This window comes from Leptonychotes weddellii, unplaced genomic scaffold (assembly GCF_054177405.1).
Source record: "Leptonychotes weddellii isolate Sample4059 unplaced genomic scaffold, ASM5417740v2 HiC_scaffold_2950, whole genome shotgun sequence".
Taxonomy (NCBI): Eukaryota; Metazoa; Chordata; class Mammalia; order Carnivora; family Phocidae; genus Leptonychotes; species Leptonychotes weddellii.
This window is the reverse complement of record NW_027890445.1, coordinates 7416-13002: the sequence shown is the minus strand read 5'-3', so window position 1 is coordinate 13002 and position 5587 is coordinate 7416. Positions and strand designations below refer to the sequence as shown.

At 44.5% G+C, this 5587-nt stretch overlaps 1 non-coding gene across 1 annotated transcript; it reads left to right on the top strand.

The window, feature by feature from the left end:
• The first annotated feature begins 1001 nt into the window (after positions 1-1001).
• On the top strand, positions 1002-1073 carry TRNAA-AGC (transfer RNA alanine (anticodon AGC)). Its single transcript has one exon. It is a non-coding gene; the product is annotated as a tRNA-Ala (tRNA).
• The last annotated feature ends 4514 nt before the right edge of the window (positions 1074-5587 follow it).

The window sequence follows — 5587 nt, the reverse complement described above, 5'->3', positions numbered from 1 at the left end:
TCTGGTTCTGAGAGCCCCAAGGACCGGAGACAGGAAAGGGGATTAGGAAGCGCGCTCCTGTGGACATTGCACCTCTTTCAGAAAAAATGTTTCCGAGGAACTTGAAGGAAGAGAAAGAGCCCATTCCTAGCACAACACACTAAAGATCAGTCCCTTCCAACCATAATGACGTAGGTGTAGGTGGATCTTTGTTTGAACTCAGGGCTACTTCCACCAAAGTCACCGGAAACTGAGGGGCATACCGTTGTGAAGAAAACTTCCTCTCCTCCCTCTTCCTTTCTTATCAGTGTAGACTCAGGCATTCTTATTTTAGCCATTAAATTCATTTACTTATTTTTGTTTAAGTGGACCCCACCCCCAGCCCATCGCGGGGCTCGAGCTCGCCCCCCTGAGATCAAGGCGCGGACGCGTAACCAACTGAGCCATCCAGGCACCCCGGATTTTTGTTCATTGTAAGCTCAGTGCTTCCAAGATTTGTCTAGTAGACCGTGTGTCCTTCTAAGTGGGCCGGCATCTGTTGAGCATTTCTTACATTCTGGCAGGGAGAGACGGTCCAGGCTCCTCTTGTGATTTCCCTGCCCCAAGCCTCGGTGACAGCAGATCCTTCCGGCAGCCTTGGTTCCTGCTGGTGGGGATCTGTATTAGGAAATTAAGATAGGACGCCGGCTCTCCTCGCAGTCACCAGGGTGTCGCTCTTTCAGCAGACAGAGCTAGGAAGGGGCTCTTCCCTGACGTCTTCTCTTAACGCTTTGTGTGTGGCCCCAATTTAGGGTGGGCTGACCAGCACGAATGGACCTTGGGCAGGGTGCCTTTCTGTCCAGCATCACTGCCTTCCTCTTTATGCAGCCGGACAGGGAATGCAATCTAGGGGGCTCAAAAATAAGGGAGCTGTATATAAAGAGTCTTTGTTAGCAGTCTCAGGTCCTCAAGGCTCCTGGGGAGGTAGATGGCTGTGATTAAAATGCTTCTGAAAAAAAGGGAAAAGGGCGAGCGAGGGCGTCGGGGGTGTAGCTCAGTGGTAGAGCGCGTGCTTAGCATGCACGAGGCCCCGGGTTCAATCCCCGGCACCTCCACCTCCCAGATCCTCCTAAACCTCGGCTGCAGGGATCTTTTGGTCTCTGGATGAAAAACCCCAGGTTTTGGTCTGCAATTCTCCTTTGTATCAGGAGGATGCTCTCTTAGCAAACTGCCTAGATAGGCATTCTGGAATACAAGGTGATAATTAATGCTCGTTCACTCAAAGTCGGCATTTTTATTATCCATCCACCATGAGCAACCGCTGCTGCGTTAAGTCTTACACTCCACAGAAACTGAGTTGTGTGGAAAATCTGAGTTCCGAGAGCAGGAACCTCTCCAACCTGGAAGGGCAGCTCCTAAGACAGTTAAACCACACCCACCTCGTCTTCCATGCGCCCCAAACTAGCATCCGGGACCAGGTCAAGAGGGTTTTTCCTAGATGGGAGGGAAAATTCAAAATTAAAGGCCTAGAAAATCTGAAAAAGTCAACCTGCTCTAGTACTTTTGGGGAGGACAGTTTCTCCTCTGGAACGAAGAACATGGGAATGCCCAGTAATGAGAGGCTGCATAATTTGCTGGGTCCTGAGCCCTGCCAAGCGTGCTGGTCACCGTCCCCTGCAGCTGGCCCTGATGACAGGTCAGGTGACAGGTCGGGGACAGTCCATCCCAGCCAAAGAAGCAGGCCGCTCTCTGTTCCCTTGCCATCTCTAGAAAGACTGAGAGAATCAAGGATGCCGGGTGTGAGCTGAGAAGGCAGAAGATGCTCGTTTACTACAGAGACCTGCCACACTGCCCTGCCCTGTTTGGATTCCAAAATTAAAGAGGTGACCAGAGCTGGGAAAACTTCCCTCCCACTGGTCCTGAGCTCAGACTCTGGGGTAGGAGCCCTGGGCACTTGGGAAGCATCAAAGAGCACAGACACACCTTGTCTCCCGACTTAGGGCAATTGCTTTGTCCTTGTGGGACAACTCTACCTTCCTCCAAAGGGAGTTTTGAATCCAAGTCCCGATAACAATAATAACTTTGACGAGTCCTCGTGAACTTGATCAGACCACCCAGTTCATAAAGTAAAATAGTTTTTATGTCTGACTTAAACCAGGAGAAAATATTGTACAGGGAGACCTGAGTGCAAAGCAAGAGAGCTGAGTGAAGGAGAAAGGCTATTCTTGATCACAAAAGAGGTGACTGGTTTGGTTTCTGTTAATTCAGTGTTTGTCGCAAATAATGTGCCACTTTCAGGAAATCAAACCGCTGCATTAATCGAGGGGCACTGTGAAGGTTTTGCTTCACGAGTTTAGGAGCCTCTCATCTCTCCCACTCCATAAATGTGGGCCACATTGGCAAGTCATGCCCAATCACCAATTGTTCAGTGAATTAACCTACACCAACTCGAGGGGGCATGCCCCACCCAAAGTAAACGTTCCTTTCCTGCAAGAGGAGTCGCCAAGCAATTCTGCACCTCCCGGATTCCACACGGAAGACACACCTTGCGCTCTTCCCGAGACCTACCTCTACCATCGCTCACACCTGGTGATTCCATCAAACATGTTCTAAGATTACACTCTTATTTTTCCTCCAAATATCTTCACTCCTTAATTTGAATTCTGTACATATTGTAAATATGTAGTTATTCATAAAAGAAAAAAAATTTGTTTCCACACTACAATCTGTAAACAGTGTGGTTTTTTCAATTTCTTATGAGCACAAGCAGGGGGAGCAGCAGAGGGAGAGGGAGAAGCAGGCTCCCCGCTGAGCAAGGAACCCGATGCGGGGCAGGGCTCTGGGATCATGACCTGAGCCAAAGGCAAGCGTTTAACTGACTGAGCCACCCAGGCGTTCCTGCAACACACTTTTTAACTCATTTCTACCTTGAAGTTTTCTATGTGTGTGCATGTCGTATGAGGATCAGTCAAAAGACACCGTGAAATGGCCCATAAAAGAAGAATCTCTCTATTGTGTGTGTGTGTGTGTGTGTGAATGTGCTGTGCATGTTCTTATGAGAAATTATTTGACATTAGGCCATCTTGATTTCTCTGGTGACATGGGGAAAATTACTGAACGTCTCTGGTCATTTTAACTGAGCCTTTTAATTTTTCTTACTGCCAAACAGCCTTGCCAATGACATGCCATCGCTGCTAGTTTTGCATCTGTCTGGAATTTCTAAATTTTAAGGGCTCCAGGAAAGAACAACACTAAGCATTCTTAAATGAAGGATAAGGTCACTACTGAGATTAGAATACTAAAAACTGAAAGCAGAATAAAACTAAGGTCATAAAAATTCAGATATGAAAACTCAATTTCATCAATAACTTCTTTCTTGGCATTCCTTGGGTGGAAACTAAATCACTATTTCATTTTATTTTGCCATATATTCATTCACCATTTCTAGGTCAACATCTTTGATGCAACCCTTCGCTAATGTCTTGGCAATCACAGTTTTTGATAAAGTACCATTTTGTAACAGCCTGGATCACTAATGTTATTATGTAAAATATTGAACATCTGCTCTTGGATTCAATCTTCCTTTCAAAGAACTCTTTTTGTTTTGCATATATTTCCTGTTTTGGTGTTAACGTAACTTAAGTTTTAATGGCTTTGTTGCTTGATTAACCAGCACATTTCTGCAAATACCCAGCATGCATTAGCACTTCACCATCAGTGAAAACTGCAAAACTAAATTTAACCTATGAAAGATCACTTTTCCACCTAAAACCAGTAGGACCAATTTTGGTCTTCATTTTTTGCAATCATTTCTATCCTTATATTGAGATACTACTGCTTTTTGACAAAAAAAAGTCAAAATAAATCTAGTTTAGTCTTCAGTAAATTAGGTTTAAAAATAAATGACATAGGGGTGCCTGGGTGGCTCAGTCAGTTAAGCGACTGCCTTCGGCTCAGGTCATGATCCTGGAGTCCTGGGATCGAGTCCCGCATCGGGCTCCCTGCTCGGCAGGGGGTCTGCTTCATCCTCTGACCCTATCCCCTCTCATGTGTTCTCTCTCTCTCTCATTTCTCTCTCTCAAATAAATAAATAAAATCTTAAAAAAAAAATAAATGACATAGGGGCACCTGGGTGGCTCAGTCGCTTAAGCGGCTGACTTCCGCTGAGGTCATGATCCTGGGGTCCTGGGATCCAGCCCTGAGTTGGGCTCCCTACTGAATGGGGAGCCTGCTTCTCCCTCTCCCTCTGCTGCTCCCCCTGCTTGTGCTCTCTTCCTCCCTCTCTCTCTCAAGTAAAATAAATAAAATCTTTAATAAATAAATGACATAAATTTATTTTTTTGAATTTTCTTTTTTAAAATTTAAATTCAATTAATTAACATAGAATGTATTATTGGTTTCAGAGGTAGAGGTCAGTGGTTCATCAGTCTTATATAACACACAGTGCTCATTACATCACGTGCCCTCCTCAATGTCCATCACCCAGTTACTCCATTCCCCCAAACCCCTCCCCTCCAGCAACCCTCAGTTTGTTTCCTATGATTAAGAGTCTCTTATGGTTTGTCTCCCTCTCTGGTTTTGTCTTGTGTCATTTTTTCCTCTCTTCCTCTATGATCTTCTGTTGTGTTTCTTAAATTCCACATATGAGTGAGATCATATGATAATTGTCTTTCTCTGACTGACTTATTTCACTTAGCGTAATACCATTTAGTTCCATCCACGTTGGTACAAATGGCAAGATTTCATTTTTTGATGACTGTGTAATATTCCTGTGTGTGTGTGTGTGTGTGTGTGTGTGTGTGTCTTCTTTATCCATTCATCTGTCAACGGACATCTGGGCTCTTTCCATACTTTGGCTATTGTGGACATTGCTGCTATAAACATTGGGGTGCATGTGCCCCTTCTTTTCATACATCTGTATCTTTGGGATAAATACCCAGTAGTGCAATTGTTGGGTTGTAAGGTAGCTCTATTTTTAACTTCTTGAGGAACCTCCATACTGTTTTCCAGAATGGTTGCACTAGCTTGCATTCCCACCAAGGGAAGAGGGTTCTCCTTTCTCCGAATCTTTGCCAACATCTGTCATTTCCCGACTTGTTAATTTTAGCCATTCTGACTGGTGGGAGGTGATATTTCATTGAGGTTTTGATTTGGATTTCCCTGATGCCGAGCGATGTTGAGCACTTTTTCATGTGTCTGTTGGCCATTTATATGTCTTCTTTGGAGAAATGTCTGTTCATGTCTTCTGCCCATTTTTTGATTGGATTATTTGTTCTTTGAGTATTGAGTTTGGTAAGTTCTTTATAGATTTTGGATACCAGCCCTTTATCTGATAAGACATTTGCAAATACCTTCTCTCATTCTGTCGGTTACCTTTAATGTTTTGTTGACTGTTCCCTTTGCTGTGCAGAAGCTTTTGATCTTGATGAAGTCCCCATAGTTCATTTTTGCCCTTGCTTCCCTTGCCTTTGGCGATGTGTCTAGCAAGAAGTTGCTGCAGCTGAGGTGGAAGAGGTTGCTGCCTGTGTTCTCCTCTAGGAGAATTCAGGTCTCAAATTCAGGTCTTTCATCCATTTTGAGTCTATTTTTGTGTGTGGTGTAAGGAAATGGTTCAGTTTCATTCTTCTGA